We start from the raw sequence: 25000 nt of genomic DNA, 5'->3' as shown, positions 1-25000 counted from the left end.
TTGGTATGTTAAGCTAGCTATTTTTACAATTGAGGAATGTCTATTGATTGTGCTATATGCAGCTAGTGAACGTAAAAGCTAATGCTTTGTGCTAACCGTTGACAGCGTCAGATGTGATTGATGATCTTAAGACACAGGCGACACAGACAGTAGATCTCCCCCGGGGTTGGAGTCACTCAATAGTTAGCCCTGTCATGTCTGCACCCGTCTCTTGTTTGACCATAAATGTTAGTCATTCACGAATGTAAATGTATCTTTCAGATCGCTTCTTTTAATGGGGGTTTAGGATCAATGGGGGAAGGAGACCCGTTTACCTCCAGATTTGTCCCACTTGCTCCTTCTTGTGATATGATATGATACTGTCTCTAAATGCCACACTAATGATTATGTGCATTAGTGATTGATTAACTAAAGTTTAAAAAAAAATAGCTTGCTATATTTCAACAAGAATGCTTGACTGTTAAAAACAAATGTTCCCCTTTTTGTGGTTCCAGGAGACAGCAGTATGTGGGGAAGACCCTCTTTGCCCACTTTGAGGCGAATACACAGTCGTCCAAAAAGCTGTTCGTCGCCACCGACAAGAATATCTTTGCCTCTTTCAACTCCAGGACTGGAGATCTCCGTGAGTATTTGTAATTCACATTACAATACGAATGGGTTTATAGCTTTTCTCTTTGACTCTGAAATCTGTGATAAAAACGATTTTAGAGTTGCATAGAGTTAAATATTTTTCGTTCTGACTTTTACAGTTTGGAGACACGTGGACAAGACTGGACCAGAGGGAACCATAGACATACTTCTGCTGCATGGACAAGGTGACTACAGCCTTTTCAAAGTTTGTTGTAAACCTGCCTAGTTTCTTGGCCTAGCCAACATAACCGTGTTGTACAGAGTCAAAGCATTGGCTTTTATCTAGGCCTAAGTTCATTTTAAGATCCTGCCTTCATCTTTCACAGCGGATATCTGAATGTTTTTCACATCTTCTCTAGATGCTCTGATGGTGGTTGGAGATGGTCGTTTGCTCCGTTCCTGGGACACAAACATTGGTGGGCTGAACTGGGAGGCCGTGCTGGATACTGGCAGGTGTGTCTTCGTGTGCAGATTTACCTGTTTCTCATTATCTGCAATTTTTATATCTGAGAGACACTCTCAATAGAAATGGACATAATTGATTTTTAGAGATTTCGAACTGCTCATAATGTCTCTCTCTATTTCAGCTTCCAGGCTGCGTGTTTTGTGGCCATACAGGACACCGTAAAGCTTGTGTCAGTGCTAAAGAAAGCAGCCATCTCTCTCCACTACTTATCCAATGGACACCAGAAATGGGTGGAGAACCTGCCTGACAGGTAGGTACAGTAGGACACTGGTGCTGTCTGGGGCCAGACATGGGTTCAAATGGTGTTTGTTTTTATTTCAAATGATTTAGTTGCACTTGGTGACGCTTACCTGACGCAATGGAGCCAATCAAATGTAGCCAAAAGTGCAAGCCCTGCCCATCTGGCAATCCATAAAGGCTCAATCAAACACTCAAAGTATCTAAAAATATTTCAAATAGTATTTGAACCCAGTCTACAGCACGTAGGTAATTTGCATTTAATTTCAGGACTGTTGTAAAACTGATCTACTAAGTATTTTCTGTATCCCACAGTGATGCAGTCCAGTACCAGGCAGTGTACTCTGGGGGAGAAGAGGAGGTCTATGTGTTGGGGGTGGTTCCTAACTCTCACCTCACTATCATAGCCTACAGCCTAGAGGACGGAGAGATCATCAAGCAGGTCACTACTCTAGCACTGTCATCAAACCTTCATTGGCAACCATTTTAAAATTCATGAAGGTATCAGGAAAGGGCCTGTTTTCCAGAGCCAGATTAAGCCTAGTCCAGATTTTAAAATAAATAAATAAAACATCTCCTTTTGAGCATGCTTTTTCAGTCCAGGAGGAAATGGAATCTGTGTCTGGGAAACCAGCCCAAAGGGTTACTCCTCTGTCAGCATCTACACTGTGTCTGGGAAACCAGCCCAAACGGTTACTCCTCTGTCAGCGTCTACACTGTGTCGGTTGGTCCACTGTAAGCCTGTACACACATGTCCTGTCTCTAACCCAGTGATTCCTGTCTGTCGTTGTCCTCAGAGATCAGTCGAAGCCTCATGGCTCTCCAGTGTTGAGTCCAGCTGTGTGGTGATTGGTCAGGGGGTGCTGATGTGTGTGGATCCCGCCACTCTCGCCCTCTACACCCTCCCGATACAGGCTGAGGAGACTCCAGAGTTCAGCCAGATCCTACTACAGGTACTGTACCTGTCTCCCACCGCCACAACCGTATCGTTCAGTGAGCCAGTGCTTGATGGCAACAGATATGTTTGCAGCTGATCTTATCGAATAAGAGTATAAATTATTTGTAATGAGTTTGAATAAGAGTCGGTATTCAATAACAAGGATAGGAATCAAAGGTGAAATAGGATCGGATTGGATTTCAGATCTATCTATCGACCTATAGATAGATGATCCGATGATAATGGACATGCGGCGACATAGATGATCCTATGATTATATATACATGATAATGGACCTGTATATTTTCAAATAACTGTCCCTTTTCTAGCCTGCAAGTCGATTTTCGACAAACAAATCGGTCTTAAAAAAATAAAAAATCTGAGCAGCCCTCCTTTAAATGTCAAAATCCCAATGTGTCTCGAGCCAAAAAGTTTGCCTGCCGATCTTAAGGTTCAGTCATGGCATCTGTTTTTGCTTTAACTTCTGTGATTCTTAAAGGAATATTAAAGGTTATTTTTCATGATTATATATATTTTTTAATTAGTCCATTTGTTAAAACATTCCCAAAAATGTTTTTGCGTGTCAAGTTTTCAAGATGTTGGACTTTCAAGATACAACGTGTCAGTTGACACCTCATGATGACTCCTATGATGCAAAACACTTCCTGATGAAGAGGCAAGTGACACTTTGCATCTTGAAAGTCACAACGTCTTGAACTTGACTGCTGCCGAATGTATCAACAGTGGACTACACCGTCTCACGCTCAAATGGCAACTTTCATCCCTCTACCATTTGTAAAAAAAAATAATAATAATAATGTTTGCTCATCTGCCTAAAACAAATTCCTAGTTCTGAAAATCACTCTGTTCTCGGTAGCTATGACGCACTGGCTACTACGGCAACGCATGCTCCAGCTAGCAGCCCTAGTGCTAGCTAGTTTGAACGGTCGTGCGCTAGCTAGTTTGAACGGTCATGCGCTAGCTAGTTTGAACGGTCGTGCGCTAGCTAGTTTGAACGGTCGTGCGCTAGCTAGTTTGAACGGTCGTGCGCTAGCTAGTTTGAACGGTCGTGCGCTAGCTAGTTTGAACGGTCGTGCGCTAGCTAGTTTGAACGGTCGTGCGCTAGCTAGTTTGAACGGTCGTGCGCTAGCTAGTTTGAACGGTCATGCGCTAGCTAGTTTGAACGGTCATACGCTAGCTAGTTTGAACGGTCATACGCTAGCTAGTTTGAACGGTCATACGCTAGCTAGTTTGAACGGTCATACGCTAGCTAGTTTGAACGGTCATGCGCTAGCTAGTTTGAACGGTCATGCGCTAGCTAGTTTGAACGGTCATACGCTAGCTAGTTTGAACGGTCGTGCGCTAGCTAGTTTGCCAGCTTGTTGATGAAGTTGTACGGAACCAAAGTTGTGGGACTGTTGTAAGTCAGATACATGCTGATTTCTGACAACTGGCTCTGTGTCTCGCTACTCTGGAACATTTGGCCGACGTGATGACATCACAGAGAGGAGTCAGCTGTAGAACTCGGCGCACCAATCACAGCAGAACAGAATGAAAACTCATTTGGGAATTAGCGAGAACTTCACTGCACTAGCTAGCATGTGTATTCAGCATGGAGTGTGTGAACTGGCGTTGTTGGCATCCCTGCCTTTTAGTTTCATATGGGTTGATTTTTGAGACTGGTTCAGCTAGCGAGCAGACGCTAGCTAATGTTAACGTGTTAGCAAATTTCCATTGTTTTTGAGTGGATTTTTTTTCCTTTTCAATCCTGTGAATACCTTGTGGATTAATTATCCCATTGATGCTATTGCTTGATGAGTGGAAACGAATGACCAATGTCTTTCTGTTGCTTCCTTTCCTACTCTCTTCCCCCCCCCCCCCCAGTCTCTGGATCTGGAGGTGTCCCCAGGCTTCCAGCCCGTCCTGGTGTCCAGCCAGCCCCACCCGGCCCGCTCCCCCCTCTCAGAGTTCTTTCTCCAGCTCGGACCAGACCACCACGTCCTGCTACAGCTCAATGCTGATGGATACACCATCGCCCCACTCAGAGACTTCCAGCCGGTACACATCCATTCATTCATTCATTTTTGTTTATTCAATATAGTTGAATTCAATAAACGTAATTAATCCCAGACAGGCAATCATTAATGTCACTGACTGTTGTTATACCATACAGTAAACCGTATCTACCTAAATACAGTAAACCGTATCTACCTAAATACAGTAAACCATGTCTACCTATATACAGTATCTACCTATATACAGTAAACCGTATCTACCTAAATACAGTATCTACCTAAATACAGTAAACCGTATCTACCTATATACAGTATCTACCTATATACAGTAAACCGTATCTACCTATATACAGTATCTACCTATATACAGTAAACCGTATCTACCTAAATACAGTAAACCGTATCTACCTAAATACAGTAAACCGTATCTACCTAAATACAGTAAACCGTATCTACCTAAATACAGTAAACCGTATCTACCTAAATACAGTAAACCGTATCTACCTAAATACAGTAAACCGTATCTACCTAAATACAGTAAACCGTATCTACCTAAATACAGTAAACCGTATCTACCTAAATACAGTAAACCGTATCTACCTAAATACAGTAAACCGTATCTACCTAAATACAGTAAACCGTATCTACCTAAATACAGTAAACCGTATCTACCTAAATACAGTAAACCGTATCTACCTAAATACAGTAAACCGTATCTACCTAAATACAGTAAACCGTATCTACCTATATACAGTAAACCGTATCTACCTATATACAGTAAACCGTATCTACCTATATACAGTAAACCGTGGCTACCTATATACAGTAAACCGTATCTACCTATATACAGTAAACCGTATCTACCTAAATACAGTAAACCGTATCTACCTAAATACAGTAAACCATGTCTACCTAAATACAGTAAACCGTGTCTACCTAAATACAGTAAACCGTGTCTACCTAAATACAGTAAACCGTGTCTACCTAAATACAGTAAACCGTGTCTACCTATATACAGTAAAACGTGTCTACCTAAATACAGTAAACCTTGTCTACCTATATACAGTAAACTGTATCTACCTAAATACAGTAAACCATGTCTACCTATATACAGTATCTACCTATATACAGTAAACCATGTCTACCTGTATACAGTAAACCATGTCTACCTGTATACAGTAAACCATGTCTACCTGTATACAGTAAACCATGTCTACCTGTATACAGTAAACCATGTCTACCTGTATACAGTAAACCATGTCTACCTGTATACAGTATACCATGTCTACCTGTATACAGTAAACCATGTCTACCTGTATACCGTAAACCATGTCTACCTGTATACAGTAAACCATGTCTACCTATATACAGTATCTACCTATATACAGTATCTACCTATATACAGTAAACCATGTCTACCTATATACAGTAAACCGTGTCTACCTATATACAGTAAACCGTGTCTACCTATATACAGTAAACCGTGTCTACCTATATACAGTAAACCGTGTCTACCTATATACAGTAAACCGTGTCTACCTATATACAGTAAACCGTGTCTACCTATATACAGTAAACCGTGTCTACCTATATACAGTAAACCGTGTCTACCTATATACAGTAAACCGTGTCTACCTATATACAGTAAACCGTGTCTACCTATATACAGTAAACCGTGTCTACCTATATACAGTAAACCGTGCCTACCTATATACAGTATCTACCTATATACAGTATCTACCTATATACAGTATCTACCTATATACAGTAAACCGTGTCTACCTATATACAGTAAACCGTGTCTACCTATATACAGTAAACCGTGTCTACCTATATACAGTATCTACCTATATACAGTAAACCATGTCTACCTATATACAGTATCTACCTATATACAGTAAACCGTGTCTACCTAAATGCAGTAAACCGTGTCTACCTAAATGCAGTAAACCGTGTCTGGATAAGAGCGTCTGCTAAATGACTTAAATGTAATGTAAATGTCTACCTATATACAGTAAACCGTGTCTACCTATATACAGTATCTACCTATATACAGTAAACCATGTCTACGTATATACAGTATCTACCTATATACAGTAAACCATGTCTACCTATATACAGTAAACCATGTCTACCTGTATACAGTATCTACCTGTATACAGTATCTACCTGTATACAGTAAACCATGTCTACCTGTATACAGTATCTACCTATATACAGTGTCTACCTGTACACAGTAAACCGTGTCTACCTGTACACAGTGTCTGACTTTGATTACTGCTATATATTTCTCCCCCGGTACTACTGCTATATATTTCTCCCCCGGTACTACTGCTATATATTTCTCCCCGGTACTACGCGTCTCTACTGCTATATATTTATATATCTCTACTGCTATATATTTATATATCTCTACTGCTATATATTTCTCCCCGGTACTACGCGGCTCTACTGCTATATATTTCTCCCCCGGTACTACTGCTAAATATTTCTCCCCGGTACTACGCGTCTCTACTGCTATATATTTCTCCCCGGTACTACGGGGCTCTACTGCTATATATTTCTCCCCGGTACTACGCGGCTCTACTGCTATATATTTCTCCCCGGTACTACGCGGCTCTACTGCTATATATTTCTCCCCGGTACTACGGGGCTCTACTGCTATATATTTCTCCCCGGTACTACGCGGCTCTACTGCTATATATTTCTCCCCGGTACTGGGCTCTACTGCTATATATTCTCCCCGGTACTACGCGGCTCTACTGCTATATATTTCTCCCCGGTACTACGCGGCTCTACTGCTATATATTTCTCCCCGGTACTACGCGGCTCTACTGCTATATATTTCTCCCCGGTACTACGCGTCTCTACTGCTATATATTTCTCCCCGGTACTACGCGGCTCTACTGCTATATATTTCTCCCCGGTACTACGCGGCTCTACTGCTATATATTTCTCCCCGGTACTACGCGGCTCTACTGCTATATATTTCTCCCCGGTACTACGGGGCTCTACTGCTATATATTTCTCCCCGGTACTACGCGTCTCTACTGCTATATATTTATATATCTCTACTGCTATATATTTCTCCCCGGTACTACGCGTCTCTACTGCTATATATTTATATATCTCTACTGCTATATATTTCTCCCCCGGTACTACACGTCTCTACTGCTATATATTTATATATCTCTACTGCTATATATTTCTCCCCGGTACTACGCGTCTCTACTGCTATATATTTATATATCTCTACTGCTATATATTTATATATCTCTACTGCTATATATTTCTCCCCGGTATTACACGTCTCTACTGCTATATATTTCTCCCCGGTACTACTGCTATATATTTCTCCCCGGCTCTACTGCTATATATTTCTCCCCGGTACTACGCGTCTCTACTGCTATATATTTCTCCCCGGTACTACGCGGCTCTACTGCTATATATTTCTCCCCGGTACTACTGCTATATATTTCTCCCCGGCTCTACTGCTATATATTTCTCCCCGGTACTACGCGGCTCTACTGCTATATATTTCTCCCCCGGTACTACGCGGCTCTACTGCTATATATTTCTCCCCGGTACTACTGCTATATATTTCTCCCCGGTACTACTGCTATATATTTCACCCCGGTACTACGCGGCTCTACTGCTATATATTTCTCCCCGGCTCTACTGCTATATATTTCTCCCGGTACTACGCGTCTCTACTGCTATATATTTCTCCCCGGTACTACGCGTCTCTACTGCTATATATTTATATATCTCTACTGCTATATATTTCTCCCCGGTACTACGCGTCTCTACTGCTATATATTTCTCCCCCGGTACTACGGGGCTCTACTGCTATATATTTCTCCCCCGGTACTACGGGGCTCTACTGCTATATATTTATATCTCTACTGCTATATATTTCTCCCCGGTACTACGCGTCTCTACTGCTATATATTTCTCCCCCGGTACTACGGGGCTCTACTGCTATATATTTATATATCTCTACTGCTATATATTTCTCCCCGGTACTACGGGGCTCTACTGCTATATATTTCTCCCCCGGTACTACGGGGCTCTACTGCTATATATTTCTCCCCGGTACTACGCGTCTCTACTGCTATATATTTCTCCCCCGGTACTACGGGGCTCTACTGCTATATATTTCTCCCCGGTACTACGGGGCTCTACTGCTATATATTTCTCCCCGGTACTACGCGTCTCTACTGCTATATATTTCTCCCCGGTACTACGCGTCTCTTTGGATAGTCCATCTGCTATGTAGCACACCGTTTTATTATGTGACTAATTTACCAACCAGGACAATATATGACCTCAAATGTTGTGAGTTGGAAGGTCAATGAGTTCTAAGTGGAGATAATAAACACGTTTCTGTTGTTGTTGTTTTTACAGGCGTTCTTAGTCTCATTTGCCACCACGGGGAAGAAGACTGTTGCTGCTGTCATGACTCCCAAAAACGAAACGGTGAGTCGTCATGGTGTCGTCATGGTGTCGCCTAAACATCTTAAGTGTTGCGTCACGCAGTTTAATGGCAGTTTAATTTTTAAAATGAATTAAATGTAATTATACTGCGGTGAGGAACCCCCGTTGGTTATCTTAAGTGTGATCCGTATAATTTCAGAAGTTTAATTTAAAATTAATTTAATTGTACTGCGGTGAGTTGGTTATCTCCCTTGTCGTTCCCACTGCAGGCTTGCGCCATCAATCTGTTCAGCGTTGACTCTGGTCGCCGGCTGCTGGATACCACCGTCTTCTTTCCCCTGGAGCCTAACGATGGGAAACCACACGCGGTGAGTGTCGTCTGTATGTCGGGAAAGCAGGTAGTAAATATGGGGGTTTTGACACATCCAACCCCCTCGCTTCCAGAAAAGTCTAAAGGAAACCCGGTTGAAATCTGCCGATGTTGGGGTGCAGGACGGCACTCAAATCACATTTATTTATAAATCCTTTTTTATATGATCGGTTGAAGTGCTTTACGGGTGTCTCACCCTGTAGTGTCTCACCCTGTAGTGTCTCACCCTGTAGTGTCTCACCCTGTAGTGTCTCACCCTGTAGTGTCTCACCCTGTAGTGTCTCCCCCTGTAGTGTCTCACCCTGTAGTGTCTCACCCTGTAGTGTCTCCCCCTGTAGTGTCTCCCCCTGTAGTGTCTCACCCTGTAGTGTCTCACCCTGTAGTGTCTCACCCTGTAGTGTCTCACCCTGTAGTGTCTCACCCTGTAGTGTCTCACCCTGTAGTGTCTCACCCTGTAGTGTGTGGTGTCTCACCCTGTAGTGTGTGGTGTCTCACCCTGTAGTGTGTGGTGTCTCACCCTGTAGTTTGTGATGTCTCACCCTGTAGTGTCTCACCCTGTAGTGTCTCACCCTGTAGTGTCTCACCCTGTAGTGTCTCACCCTGTAGTGTCTCACCCTGTAGTGTCACCCTGTAGTGTCACCCTGTAGTGTCACCCTGTAGTGTCTCACCCTGTAGTGTCTCACCCTGTGGTGTGTGATGTCTCACCCTGTAGTGTCTCACCCTGTGATGTCTCCCCTCCCCAGCTGTACGTCCATGCCTTCCTGAAGAAGGACGACTCTGTGGGCTACAGGGTCCTAGTGCAGACACAGGACCATGCTCTCACCTTCATACAGCAGCCAGGTATGTTTACACACACACACACACACACACACACACACACACACACACACACACACACACACACACACACACACACACACACACACACACACACACACACTAGACAAGGCTTCTAACCAACCCCTGTGATTCCAGGACGTGTGGTATGGACCAGAGAGGAGGCCCTAGCTGATGTTGTTACCATGGAGATGGTGGACCTGCCACTCACTGGGACCCAGGCGGAGCTGGAGGGGGAGTTTGGCAAGAAAGCTGGTAAAGACCGTCAGAGATCAGAGCCTAGCTAACATTATTCATGTTACCATTGTAAAATACACAACGTAGAAAAGACAACGTGCATAAAATATAATTATTAAGGATGACACAAAAAAAAGTTTCTTCAATATTATTATGCTTAGTCATTCCCTTTTTTAAAATATACGTATTGAAGTTTTTAAGTCTTTTTTGTTCATTTTTAAATTTGTATTATTTATAAAATATATATATTTTTGTGTTTTTGTCTCTTTTTGATTTTTGTATAAGTATTTGTGATTGCCTGTTTTTGTTTCCGTCGGGAACGTATTTGACCCTGTCTCAGTTAACTGTCCTCTATGTGTATTGCTATCCCCGATTGGTTTAAGTCTTGCTCTGTCTCTTTGGTTTTCTCATTGCTGCGCTTGGATCCAGCCATTCAAGGTAAAGCTCTGGGCTTTCTGTTTTCTTATGTTGACTATCAGTAGCAAAGGGATCTGATTTTAAAGTTTCTGCTTTGTTGTTTAGTTGTGTTCTTGTAGTGTTTGGTGTGTGTTCCTTGTAGTCTTTGGTGTGTGTTCCTTGTAGCCTTTGGTGTGTGTTCCTTGTAGTCTTTGGTGTGTGTTCCTTGTAGCCTTTGGTGTGTGTTCCTTGTAGCCTTTGGTGTGTGTTCCTTGTAGCCTTTGGTGTGTTCCTTGTAGCCTTTGGTGTGTTCCTTGTAGTCTTTGGTGTGTTCCTTGTAGTCTTTGGTGTGTGTTCCTTGTAGCCTTTGGTGTGTGTTCCTTGTAGTCTTTGGTGTGTGTTCCTTGTAGTCTTTGGTGTGTGTTCCTTGTAGTTTTTGGTGTGTGTTCCTTGTAGTCTTTGGTGTGTTCCTTGTAGCCTTTGGTGTGTGTTCCTTGTAGCCTTTGGTGTGTGTTCCTTGTAGCCTTTGGTGTGTGTTCCTTGTAGCCTTTGGTGTGTGTTCCTTGTAGCCTGTGTGTTCCTTGTGCCTTTGGTGTGTGTTCCTTGTAGCCTTTGGTGTGTGTTCCTTGTAGCCTTTGGTGTGTGTTCCTTGTAGCCTTTGGTGTGTGTTCCTTGTAGCCTTTGGTGTGTGTTCCTTGTAGCCTTTGGTGTGTGTTCCTTGTAGCCTTTGGTGTGTGTTCCTTGTAGCCTTTGGTGTGTGTTCCTTGTAGCCTTTGGTGTGTGTTCCTTGTAGCCTTTGGTGTGTGTTCCTTGTAGCCTTTGGTGTGTGTTCCTTGTAGCCTTTGGTGTGTGTGTGTTGTAGCCTTTGGTGTGTGTTCCTTGTAGTCTTTGGTGTGTGTTCCTTGTAGTCTTTGGTGTGTGTTCCTTGTAGCCTTTGGTGTGTGTTCCTTTTGGTGTGTGTTCCTTGTAGCCTTTGGTGTGTGTTCCTTGTAGCCTTTGGTGTGTGTTCCTTGTAGCCTTTGGTGTGTGTTCCTTGTAGCCTTTGGTGTGTGTTCCTTGTAGCCTTTGGTGTGTGTTCCTTGTAGCCTTTGGTGTGTGTTCCTTGTAGCCTTTGGTGTGTGTTCCTTGTAGCCTTTGGTGTGTGTTCCTTGTAGCCTTTGGTGTGTGTTCCTTGTAGCCTTTGGTGTGTGTTCCTTGTAGCCTTTGGTGTGTGTTCCTTGTAGCCTTTGGTGTGTGTTCCTTGTAGCCTTTGGTGTGTGTTCCTTGTAGCCTTTGTGTGTTCCTTGTAGCCTTTGGTGTGTGTTCCTTGTAGCCTTTGGTGTGTGTTCCTTGTAGTCTTTGGTGTGTGTTCCTTGTAGCCTTTGGTGTGTGTTCCTTGTAGCCTTTGGTGTGTGTTCCTTGTAGCCTTTGGTGTGTTCCTTGTAGCCTTTGGTGTGTGTTTGTGTGTTCCTTGTAGTCTTTGGTGTGTGTTCCTTGTAGTCTTTGGTGTGTTCCTTGTAGTCTTTGGTGTGTTCCTTGTAGTCTTTGGTGTGTTCCTTGTAGCCTTTGGTGTGTTCCTTGTAGTCTTTGGTGTGTTCCTTGTAGTCTTTGGTGTGTTCCTTGTAGCCTTTGGTGTGTTCCTTGTAGTCTTTGGTGTTTGGTTGTGTTCTTGTAGTCTGTCATTTGTTTGTAGATCAGTATGTGGGCTTCAGTGTCGACCTCGTGTATGTCGTGTCCCTGTAGAAAGAATCCACTGTCGTCCTGATAAACCTGAGGAAACTTCTTGCGGTCCAGCCTTCTATCGTGACGACTTCCCTCTCGAACGATGACTGTTTTTATAATCTAACGACTGAAACTGTAGATCATAACGTGTGTCCGTCTGTCCGTGGTCCCCCCCCCCCCCCCCCCCCACAGACGGGTTATTCCCCATGGTGCTGAAGCGTCTGTCATCCCAGGTGACTCTGCTCCAGGCCTGGCTGGCCCACCTGTGGAAGTTGTTCTCTGAAGCCCGTAAACCCCGCAGCCAGGTTAAGAATGAGGTCACCATAGAAACGTTGTCCAGGGATGAGTTCAACCTGCAGAAGATGATGGTTATGGTCACCGCCTCTGGGAAGGTGAGACGAGAAGGGGAGGGGGTCACTGCCTCGGGAAGGTGAGAAGGGGAGGGGGTCACTGCCTCGGGGAAGGTGAGATGAGAAGGGGAGGGGGTCACTGCCTCGGGAAGGTGAGACGAGAAGGGGAGGGGGTCACTGCCTCGGGGGAAGGTGAGACGAGAAGGGGAGGGGGTCACTGCCTCGGGGAAGGTGAGACGAGAAGGGGAGGGGGGTCACTGCCTCGGGGGAAGGTGAGACGAGAGGGGGGGGGGTCACCGCCTCTGGGAAGGTGAGACGGGAGGGGGGGGTCACGGCCTCTGGGAAGGTGAGACGGGAGGGGGTCACGGCCTCTGGGAAGGTGAGACGGGAGGGGGTCACGGCCTCTGGGAAGGTGAGACGGGAGGGGGTCACGGCCTCTGGGAAGGTGAGACGGGAGGGGGTCACTGCCTCGGGAAGGTGAGACGTGAGGGGGAGGGGGTCACTGCCTTGGAAGGTGAGAAGGGGAGGGGGTCACGGCCTTGGAAGGTGAGACGAGAGGGGGAGGGCCACGGGAAAGGTGAGATGGGAGTGGGGGTCACGACCTCGGGAAGGTGAGACGAAAGGGTGTGTGTGTTTATAGATGGCAGAAGGTGATCCTCATGGTCACTGCCTCCAGCAAGGTGAGACGAGAGGGGGAGGGCCACGGGAAAGGTGAGACGGGAGTGGGGGTCACAACCTCGGGAAGGTGAGAAACTACCTGCTGAAAAACATGTAAAGGTAAAAGAAGGAGAAACTAAAGGTGAACTGCTGCTAGAGAAATACTCATTGGTAGAGAAAGGTTCTGTCTGATGACCTCACCACTACTGTCTGATGACCTCATCACCTGTTGACCTCACCACTACTGTCTGTTGATCTCACCACTACTGTCTGTTGATCTCACCACTACTGTCTGTTGACCTCACCACTACTGTCTGTTGACCTCACCACTACTGTCTGATGACCTCACCACTACTGTCTGATGACCTCACCACTACTGTCTGATGACCCCATCACTATTTTCTAATGACCCCATCAATATTGTCTGTTGACCCCATCACCTGTTGACCTCATCACCTGTTGACCTCATCACCTGTTGACCTCATCACTACTGTCTGATGACCTCACCACTATTGTCTGATGACCCAATCACTACTGTCTGTTGACCCAATCACTACTGTCTGTTGACCCCATCACTACTGTCTGTTGACCTCAGCACCAACATTGGTAGACAAAGGTTCTATTGTCTGATGACCCCATCGCTATTGTCTGTTGACCCCATCACTACTGTCTGTTGACCTCATCACCTGTTGACCCCATCACTACTGTCTGACCTCATCACTACTGTCTGTTGACCTCATCACCTGTTGACCCCATCACTACTGTCTGACCTCACCACTACTGTCTGTTGATCTCATCACCTGTTGACCCCATCACTACTGTCTGATGACCTCACCACTACTGTCTGACCTCACCACTACTGTCTGACCTCACCACTACTGTCTGACCTCACCACTACTGTCTGACCTCACCACTACTGTCTGACCTCACCACTACTGTCTGACCTCACCACTACTGTCTGACCTCACCACTACTGTCTGACCTCACCACTACTGTCTGTTGACCTCACCACTACTGTCTGTTGACCTCAGCACCAACATTGGTAGACAAAGGTTCTATTGTCTGATGACCCCATCACTATTGTCTGTTGACCCCATCACTACTGTCTGTTGACCTCATCACCTGTTGACCCCATCACTACTGTCTGACCTCATCACTACTGTCTGTTGACCTCATCACCTGTTGACCCCATCACTATTGTCTGTTGACCCCATCACTATTGTCTGTTGACCCCATCACTATTGTCTGTTGACCCCATCACTATTGTCTGTTGACCCCATCACTATTGTCTGTTGACCCCATCACTATTGTCTGTTGACCCCATCACTATTGTCTGTTGACCCCATCACTATTGTCTGTTGACCCCATCACTATTGTCTGTTGACCCCATCACTATTGTCTGTCCCCATCACTATTGTCTGTTGACCCCATCACTATTGTCTGTTGACCCCATCACTATTGTCTGTTGACCCCATCACTACTGTCTGTTGACCCCATCACTACTGTCTGTTGACCCCATCACTACTGTCTGTTGACCCCATCACTACTGTCTGTTGACCCCATCACTACTGTCTGTTGACCCCATCACTACTGTCTGTTGACCCCATCACTACTGTCTGTTGACCTCACCACTACTGTCTGTTGACCTCACCACTACTGTCTGTTGACCTCACCACTACTGTCTGTTGACCTCACCACTACTGTCTGTTGACCTCACCACTACTGTCTGTTGACCTCACCACTACTGTCTGTTGACCTCACCACTACTGTCTGTTGACCTCACCACTACTGTCTGTTGACCTCACCACTACTGTCTGTTGACCTCACCACTACTGTCTGTTGACCTCACCACTACTGTCTGTTGACCTCACCACTACTGTCTGTTGACCTCACCACTACTGTCTGTTGACCTCACCACTACTGTCTGTTGACCTCACCACTACTGTCTGTTGACCTCACCACTACTGTCTGTTGACCTCACCACTACTGTCTGTTGACCTCACCACTACTGTCTGTTGACCTCACCACTACTGTCTGTTGACCTCACCACTACTGTCTGTTGAACTCACCACTACTGTCTGTTGAACTCACCACTACTGTCTGTTGAACTCACCACTACTGTCTGTTGAACTCACCACTACTGTCTGTTGAACTCACCACTACTGTCTGTTGAACTCACCACTACTGTCTGTTGAACTCACCACTACTGTCTGTTGAACTCACCACTACTGTCTGTTGAACTCACCACTACTGTCTGTTGACCTCGCCACTACTGTCTGTTGACCTCGTCACTACTGTCTGTTGACCTCGTCACTACTGTCTGTTGACCTCGTCACTACTGTCTGTTGACCTCGTCACTACTGTCTGTTGACCTCGTCACTACTGTCTGTTGACCTCGTCACTACTGTCTGTTGACCTTATCACTACTGTCCGATGACCTCATCACCTGTTGACCTCATCACTGATTTCTGTTGACCTTATCACTACTGTCTTAACCTCATCACCTGTTGACCTCACCACTACTGTCTGTTGTCCTCATCACCAACATTGGTAGCACTTTACTGTAGTCCTAGTGAGGCTCATATGCAGGATGTTGTGTTCAGTTGTAGCACAAGCTCTGTCAAATGCTCTGAATGTGATGTGCTTTTTGTACAATCGATTTAATAAATGATTGGAATGTTTTTTGGAAAGATGTTCGGCTTTCGAAGTGCGTTTTGTTCTTGGCCATAAAACAAGTATTGTTCTACTTTATAACGCACGCTATGAAAGAATCATCTTTGATCTCTGTTTCGGTTCCAGCTCTTTGGCATCGACAGCAAGTCAGGCAGCATTCTGTGGAAGCACTACCTGGAGAATGTCCAGCCCAACGCGGCCTTCAAACTGATAGTTCAGAGGACGACCGCTCACTTCCCACATCCCCCACAGTGCACTCTGCTCGTCAAGGATAAGGTAGAGAACAACACCCATGGACTGTGTTGCAAAATAGTCCTTACTACACTTGTTTATTTATTTTTGAGAGCTCTGGTGAATTTTAAGATTCCCCAATGATTTTAAATTTGATCTTGAACCGGAAAAAGACATCGGGGGGGGGGGGGCTGTCGTTATCAAGCATCTCAGTAGGGATTATTACTAAAGTGTTTACGTACTGTAACTAGGTAGGGCAGCTCTTTCTCCGACTGGATGTAACGTTGGAGGAAATGTCTTTCTGTCTTTCTAAACATTTCTGCTATCGCTGTGTCTGTCCCCCCCTCCAGGACACTGGCCTGGCCACCCTACATGTGTTCAACCCCATATTTGGCAGGAAGAGTCACATCGCCCTGCCGGCCCTGCCTCCAGTCCTCCTATCCTCCAGTCACCTGTTGCCTACTACCTGTTATAGACCAGGACTACGCCAAGGTCCTGTTGCTGGTCGATGACCAATACAAGGTAAGACTGTCTGATTCCAAGGTCCTGCTGCTGGTCGATGACCAATACAAGGTAGGACTGTCTGATTCCAAGGTTCTGCTGCTGGTCGATGACCAATACAAGGTAGGACTGTCTGATTCCAAGGTTCTGCTGCTGGTCGATGACCAATACAAGGTAGGACTGTCTGATTCCAAGGTTCTGCTGCTGGTCGATGACCAATACAAGGTAGGACTGTCTGATTCCAAGGTTCTGCTGCTGGTCGATGACCAATACAAGGTAGGACTGTCTGATTCCAAGGTTCTGCTGCTGGTCGATGACCAATACAAGGTAGGACTGTCTGATTCCAAGGTTCTGCTGCTGGTCTGACCAATACAAGGTAGGACTGTCTGATTCCAAGGTTCTGCTGCGATGGTCGATTCTGACCAATACAAGGTAGGACTGTCTGATTCCAAGGTTCTGCTGCTGGTCGATGACCAATACAAGGTAGGACTGTCTGATTCCAAGGTTCTGCTGCTGGTCGATGACCAATACAAGGTAGGACTGTCTGATTCCAAGGTTCTGCTGCTGGTCGATGACCAATACAAGGTAGGACTACATCTGTCTGATTCCAAGGTATTGGTCGTCGACCAGCAACAGGACAAGGTAGGTCTAGGGTTGTCTGGGGGGGGGGGGGGTGAAACAACAATGGGTTTTAACTGATGTGAAAGAAAAATAAATAATCTGTTGCATTGTGGGAAAGATTTGCGCCTTTAATTTGTAAAGTCCCTGTTAGTGTTGACTGCCTTTTGTGTTCTCTCCAAACTCTCCCTCTCTCTCCCTCTCTCTCCCTCCCTCCCTCTCTCTCCCTCCCTCTCTCCCTCCCTCCAGGTGACAGCCTTCCCCTCCACTAAGAACGTCCTGCAGCAGCTCCAGGAGATGGCCTCCTCCATCTTCTTCTACCTGATCCGCTCAGATCAGGGAAACCTGTCTGGATTCAGACTGCGCAAGGTGACATAACGCTGTGTGTGTGCACGCGACATTCATTTGTGTGTGTGTGTGTGTGTGTGTGTGTGTGTATGCATGGATGTGACATTGAGTGTGTGTGTGTGTGTGTTCATCCAGGATCTGTCCACAGAGCGGATCTGGGAGGTGGTCCTTCCTACAGAGGTTCAGAAGATAGTAGCGGTCAAAGGGAAGAGACCCAACGAGCATGTCCACTCTCAGGGCAGAGTGATGGGAGACCGTAGTGTTCTCTACAAGGTAATGACAGCTCTACGTACTAGTAAACTACAGGGTCCACTCTCAGGGCAGAGTGATGGGAGACCGTAGCGTTCTCTACAAGGTAATGACAGCTCTATGTACTGGTCCACTCTCAGGGCAGAGTGATGGGAGACCGTAGTGTCCTCTACAAGGTAATGACAGCTCTATGTACTGGTCCACTCTCAGGGCAGAGTGATGGGAGACCGTAGTGTTCTCTACAAGGTAATGACAGCTCTACGTACTAGTAAACTACAGGGTCCACTCTCAGGGCAGAGTGATGGGAGACCGTAGTGTTCTCTACAAGGTAATGACAGCTCTACGTACTAGTAAACTACAGGGTCCACTCTCAGGGCAGAGTGATGGGAGACCGTAGTGTTCTCTACAAGGTAATGACAGCTCTATGTACTAGTAAACTACAGGGTCCACTCTCAGGGCAGAGTGATGGGAGACCGTAGTGTTCTCTACAAGGTAATGACAGCTCTACGTACTAGTAAACTACAGGGTCCACTCTCAGGGCAGAGTGATGGGAGACCGTAGTGTTCTCTACAAGGTAATGACAGCTCTCCACTCTCAGGGCAAGGTAATGACAGCTCTACCGATAATGACAGCTCTATATACTAGTAAACAGGGTCCACTCTCAGGGCAGAGTGATGGGAGACCGTAGTGTTCTCTACAAGGTAATGACAGCTCTACGTACTAGTAAACTACAGGTCCACTCTCAGGGCAGAGTGATGGGAGACCGTAGTGTTCTCTACAAGGTAATGACAGCTCTATATACTAGTAAACTACAGGGTCCACTCTCAGGGCAGAGTGATGGGAGACCGTAGTGTTCTCTACAAGGTAATGACAGCTCTACGTACTAGTAAACTACAGGGTCCACTCTCAGGGCAGAGTGATGGGAGACCGTAGCGTTCTCTACAAGGTAATGACAGCTCTATATACTAGTAAACTACAGGGTCCACTCTCAGGGCAGAGTGATGGGAGACCGTAGTGTTCTCTACAAGGTAATGACAGCTCTACGTACTAGTAAACTACAGGGTCCACTCTCAGGGCAGAGTGATGGGAGACCGTAGTGTCCTCTACAAGGTAATGACAGCTCTATGTACTGGTCCACTCTCAGGGCAGAGTGATGGGAGACCGTAGTGTTCTCTACAAGGTAATGACAGCTCTACGTACTAGTAAACTACAGGGTCCACTCTCAGGGCAGAGTGATGGGAGACCGTAGCGTTCTCTACAAGGTAATGACAGCTCTACGTACTAGTAAACTACAGGGTCCACTCTCAGGGCAGAGTGATGGGAGACCGTAGTGTTCTCTACAAGGTAATGACAGCTCTATATACTAGTAAACTACAGGGTCCACTCTCAGGGCAGAGTGATGGGAGACCGTAGTGTTCTCTACAAGGTAATGACAGCTCTACGTACTAGTAAACTACAGGGTCCACTCTCAGGGCAGAGTGATGGGAGACCGTAGCGTTCTCTACAAGGTAATGACAGCTCTATATACTAGTAAACTACAGGGTCCACTCTCAGGGCAGAGTGATGGGAGACCGTAGTGTTCTCTACAAGGTAATGACAGCTCTACGTACTAGTAAACTACAGGGTCCACTCTCAGGGCAGAGTGATGGGAGACCGTAGTGTCCTCTACAAGGTAATGACAGCTCTATGTACTGGTCCACTCTCAGGGCAGAGTGATGGGAGACCGTAGTGTCCTCTACAAGGTAATGACAGCTCTATGTACTAGTAAACTACAGGGTCCACTCTCAGGGCAGTGATGGGAGACCGTAGTGTTCTCTACAAGGTAATGACAGCTCTAGGTGGGAGGAGTAAACGCTGCTCTCGGTGGGAGGAGTAAACGCTGCTCTCGGTGGGAGGAGTAAACGCTGCTCTCGGTGGGAGGAGTAAACGCTGCTCTCGGTGGGAGGAGTAAACGCTGCTCTCGGTGGGAGGAGTAAACGCTGCTCTCGGTGGGAGGAGTAAACGCTGCTCTCGGTGGGAGGAGTAAACGCTGCTCTCGGTGGGAGGAGTAAACGCTGCTCTCGGTGGGAGGAGTAAACGCTGCTCTCGGTGGGAGGAGTAAACGCTGCTCTCGGTGGGAGGAGTAAACGCTGCTCTCGGTGGGAGGAGTAAACGCTGCTCTCGGTGGGAGGAGTAAACGCTGCTCTCGGTGGGAGGAGTAAACGCTGCTCTCGGTGGGAGGAGTAAACGCTGCTCTCGGTGGGAGGAGTAAACGCTGCTCTCGGTGGGAGGAGTAAACGCTGCTCTCGGTGGGAGGAGTAAACGCTGCTCTCGGTGGGAGGACATGCACATGGCCAAATCAATTCCAGTAATTCATTAAATAATTCTACGTTTACTCTGACACGTCAACAACCCACTATTAACACTGCAAGTGGGTTGCCACCCATACTTTAAGAAAGGCTGTGGACTAGAGGCTCTACACGCAAACTATTAAGGGCCGGTTTCTCAGATCCAGATTTTAGACTAGTCCTGGACTATAATGTTCAGTGTGGGTAATATCTGCAAACTCTGATCCAAAAGTTGAACTTTTAATCATTTTAGAGGAGCAAACAAATGCACATCCAAACTTGTTGGAAATAAGAACCTTTTTGTTTTTGTGTGTGTGTGTGAAGACCTGAATAACAGTCTCTCTTCTTCTTTTCTCACCACAGTACCTGAACCCTAACCTGCTGGCAGTGGTGACAGAGAGTACAGACACACACCCTGAGCGGGCCTTCGTGGGCGTGTTCCTGGTCGACGGTGTGACTGGACGCATCATCCATGAAGCCGTCCAGAGGAAGGCCAGGGGGCCCGTACACTTTGTCCACTCTGAGAACTGGGTTGTGGTGAGTAGCAGTAGCCAAGTATTCACAGTAGTAGTAGTAGTACTACTATCAGCAGTAGTATTCTCAGCATTAGTAGGAGTAGTAGTATTAGTAGTAGTAGTATTATTAGTAGACTTATCAGTAGTAGTAGTAGTAGTACTACTATCAGCAGTAGTATTCTCAGTAGTAGTAGTACTACTATCAGCAGTAGTATTCTCAGCATTAGTAGGAGTAGTAGTATTATTAGTAGTAGTATTATTAGTAGACTTATCAGTAGTAGTAGTAGTAGTACTACTATCAGCAGTAGTATTCTCAGTAGTAGTAGTACTACTATCAGCAGTAGTATTCTCAGTAGTAGTAGTAGTGGTGGTGGTGGTGGTAGTAGTATTATCGGTGGTGGTAGTAGTATTATCGGTGGTAGTAGTATTATCGGTGGTAGTAGTATTATTATTAGTATTATTAGTGGTGGTAGTATTATTAGTAGTATTATCAGCGGTGGTCGTGGTAGTGTTATCAGTAGTCGTAGTATGATTATCAGTAGGGGTGGTGGTAGTATTATTAGTAGTATTATTAGTGGTGGTGGTAGTATTATTAGTCGTGTTATCAGTAGTAGTAGTGTTATCAGTAGTAGTAGTATTATCAGTAGTAGTAGTATTATCAGCGGTGGTGGTAGTAGTATTATCAGTAGTAGTAGTATTATCAGCGGTGGTGGTAGTAGTATTATCAGTAGTAGTAGTATTATCAGCGGTGGTGGTAGTAGTATTATCAGTAGTAGTAGTATTATCAGTAGTATTATCAGTAGGGGTGGTAGTAGTAGTGTTATCAGTAGTGGTGGTAGTATCAGTAGTAGTAGTAGTATTATCAGTGGTGGTGGTGGTAGTAGTATTATCAGTGGTAGTAGTATTATCAGTAGTGGTAGTAGTATTATCAGTAGTGGTAGTAGTATTATCAGTGGTGGTGGTAGTATTATCAGTGGTGGTGGTAGTATTATCAGTGGTGGTGGTAGTATTATCAGTGGTGGTGGTGGTAGTAGTATTATCAGTGGTGGTGGTAGTAGTATTATCAGTGGTGGTGGTAGTAGTATTATCAGTGGTGGTGGTGGTAGTATTATCAGTGGTAGTAGTATTATCAGTAGTGGTAGTAGTATTATCAGTGGTGGTGGTAGTATTATCAGTGGTGGTGGTGGTAGTATTATCAGTGGTGGTGGTGGTAGTAGTATTATCAGTGGTGGTGGTAGTAGTATTATCAGTGGTGGTGGTGGTAGTAGTATTATCAGTGGTGGTGGTGGTAGTAGTATTATCAGTGGTGGTGGTGGTAGTAGTATTATCAGTGGTGGTGGTGGTAGTATTATCAGTGGTGGTGGTGGTAGTATTATCAGTGGTGGTGGTAGTAGTATTATCAGTGGTGGTGGTAGTAGTATTATCAGTGGTGGTGGTAGTAGTATTATCAGTGGTGGTGGTAGTAGTATTATCAGTGGTGGTGGTGGTAGTATTATCAGTGGTGGTGGTGGTAGTATTATCAGTGGTGGTGGTGGTAGTATTATCAGTGGTGGTGGTAGTAGTATTATCAGTGGTGGTGGTAGTAGTATTATCAGTAGTGGTGGTAGTATTATCAGTGGTGGTGGTAGTAGTATTATCAGTAGTGATATTAGTTGTAGCAGTAATCGCAGCATTTGCAGTAGTAGTAGTATTATCAGTAGTGGTAGTAGTATTACTATTCGAAGTAGGAGTAGCAACAGTAGTAGTAGTAGTGGTAGGAGTAGTACTATTCGAAGTAGGAGTAGCAACAGTAGTAGTGGTAGGAGTAGTACTATTCGAAGTAGTAGTAGTATGAGTGGTAGGAGTAGTACTATTTGAAGTAGGAGTAGTAACAGTAGTAGTAGTGGTAGGAGTAGTACTATTTGAAGTAGGAGTAGCAACAGTAGTAGTAGGAGTGGTAGGAGTAGTACTATTTGAAGTAGGAGTAGCAACAGTAGTAGTAGGAGTGGTAGGAGTAGTACTATTTGTAGTAGGAGTAGCAACAGTAGTAGTAGGAGTGGTAGGAGTAGTACTATTTGTAGTAGGAGTAGCAACAGTAGGAGTATTATCAGTGGTGGTAGTAGTTGTAGTATCAGTAGTAGGAGTATCAGTAGTAGTTGTAGTATCAGTAGTAGGAGTAGCAACAGTAGTAGTATTATCAGTAGTAGTTGTAGTAGGAGTATATGTAGTAGTTGTAGTATCAGTAGTAGGAGTATATGTAGTAGTTGTAGTAGGAGTAGCAACAGTAGTAGTATTATCAGTAGTAGGAGTAGCAACAGTAGTAGTATTATCAGTAGTAGGAGTATCAGTAGGAGTATCAGTAGTAGTTGTGGTAGTTGTAGTAGTAGTATCAGTAGTAGTTGTAGTAGTAGTATCAGTGGTAGTAGTTGTAGTAGTGGTAGTGGTGGTAGTAGTAGTATCAGTAGTAGTTGTAGTATCAGTAGTAGTATCAGTAGTAGTTGTAGTATCAGTAGTAGTATCAGTGGTAGTTGTAGTAGTAGTATCAGTAGTAGTTGTAGTATCAGTAGTAGTATCAGTGGTAGTTGTAGTATCAGTAGTAGTATCAGTAGTGGGGGTAGCAACAGTAGTAGTAGTATCAGTAGTAGGAGTAGTATCAGTAGTAGTATTATCAGTAGTAGTATTATCAGTAGTAGTAGGAGCAGTATCAGTAGTAGTATTATCAGTAGTAGTAGGAGTAGTATCAGTAGTAGTATTATCAGTAGTAGTAGGAGTAGTATCAGTAGTAGTATTATCAGTAGTAGCAGGAGTAGTATTATCAGTAGTAGGAGTAGTATCAGTAGTAGTATTATCAGTAGTAGTAGGAGTATCAGTAGTAGTATTATCAGTAGTAGTAGGAGTATCAGTAGTAGTATTATCAGTAGTAGTAGGAGTAGCAACAGTAGTAGTATTATCAGTAGTAGTAGGAGTAGCAACAGTAGTAGTAGTATTAGTAGTAGTATTAACAGTAGTAGTATTAGTAGTAGTATTAACAGTAGTAGTATTAGTAGTAGTATTAACAGTAGTAGTATCAGCTGCTGTTGTTACGGTCACAAGTGTTACAAAGATGATTTCTATGGAAAAAGGGTAATGAACTACTGTCTTCCAGCTATTGAGAAACCCTAAACATTTTATGTCTCTCTCTGTCCCTCCCTCTTTGTCCCTCTCTCTCTGTCCCTCCCTCTCTCTCTGTCCCTCCCTCTCTCTCTGTGTCTCTCTCTCTCTCTCTCTGTCCCTCTCTCTCTCTCTGTCTCTCTCTCTGTCTCTCTCTCTGTCTCTCTCTCTCTCTGTCCCTCTCTCTCTCTCTGTCCCTCTCTCTCTCTCTGTCTCCCTCGCTCTGTCTCCCTCTCTCTCGCTCTGTCTCCCTCTCTCTCGCTCTGTCTCCCTCTCTCTCGCTCTGTCTCCCTCTCTCTCGCTCTGTCTCCCTCTCTCTCGCTCTGTCTCCCTCTCTCTCGCTCTGTCTCCTCTCTCTCGCTCTGTCTCCCTCTCTCTCGCTCTGTCTCCCTCTCTCTCGCTCTGTCTCCCTCTCTCTCTGCTCTGTCTCCCTCTCTCTCGCTCTGTCTCCCCTCTCTCTCGCTCTGTCTCCCTCTCTCTCGCTCTGTCTCCCTCTCTCTCGCTCTGTCTCCCTCTCTCTCGCTCTGTCTCCCTCTCTCTCGCTCTGTCTCCTCTCTCTCTCGCTCTGTCTCCCTCTCTCTCGCTCTGTCTCCTCTCTCTCGCTCTGTCTCCCTCTCTCTCGCTCTGTCTCCCTCTCTCTCGCTCTGTCTCCCTCTCTCTCGCTCTGTCTCCCTCTCTCTCGCTCTGTCTCCCTCTCTCTCGCTCTGTCTCCCTCTCTCTCGCTCTGTCTCCCTCTCTCTCGCTCTGTCTCCCTCTCTCTCGCTCTGTCTCCCTCTCTCTCGCTCTGTCTCCTCTCTCTCGCTCTGTCTCCCTCTCTCTCGCTCTGTCTCCCTCTCTCTCGCTCTGTCTCCCTCTCTCTCGCTCTGTCTCCCTCTCTCTCGCTCTGTCTCCCTCTCTCTCGCTCTGTCTCCCTCTCTCTCGCTCTGTCTCCCTCTCGCTCTGTCTCCCTCTCTCGCTCTGTCTCCCTCTCTCTCGCTCTGTCTCCCTCTCTCTCGCTCTGTCTCCCTCTCTCTCGCTCTGTCTCCCTCTCTCTCGCTCTGTCTCCTCTCTCTCGCTCTGTCTCCTCTCTCTCGCTCTGTCTCTCTTCTCGCTCTGTCTCTCCTCTCTCTCGCTCTGTCTCCCTCTCTCTCGCTCTGTCT

At 45.6% G+C, this 25000-nt stretch overlaps 1 pseudogene; it reads left to right on the top strand.

Moving 5' to 3' along the window:
* Positions 1 to 25000, top strand: part of LOC124027934 — a 32256-nt pseudogene that overhangs the window by 173 nt on the left and 7083 nt on the right.

Source organism: Oncorhynchus gorbuscha, unplaced genomic scaffold (genome assembly GCF_021184085.1).
Source record: "Oncorhynchus gorbuscha isolate QuinsamMale2020 ecotype Even-year unplaced genomic scaffold, OgorEven_v1.0 Un_scaffold_3577, whole genome shotgun sequence".
Classification (NCBI taxonomy): Eukaryota; Metazoa; Chordata; class Actinopteri; order Salmoniformes; family Salmonidae; genus Oncorhynchus; species Oncorhynchus gorbuscha.
This window is presented reverse-complemented; position numbering and strand designations above follow the sequence as displayed.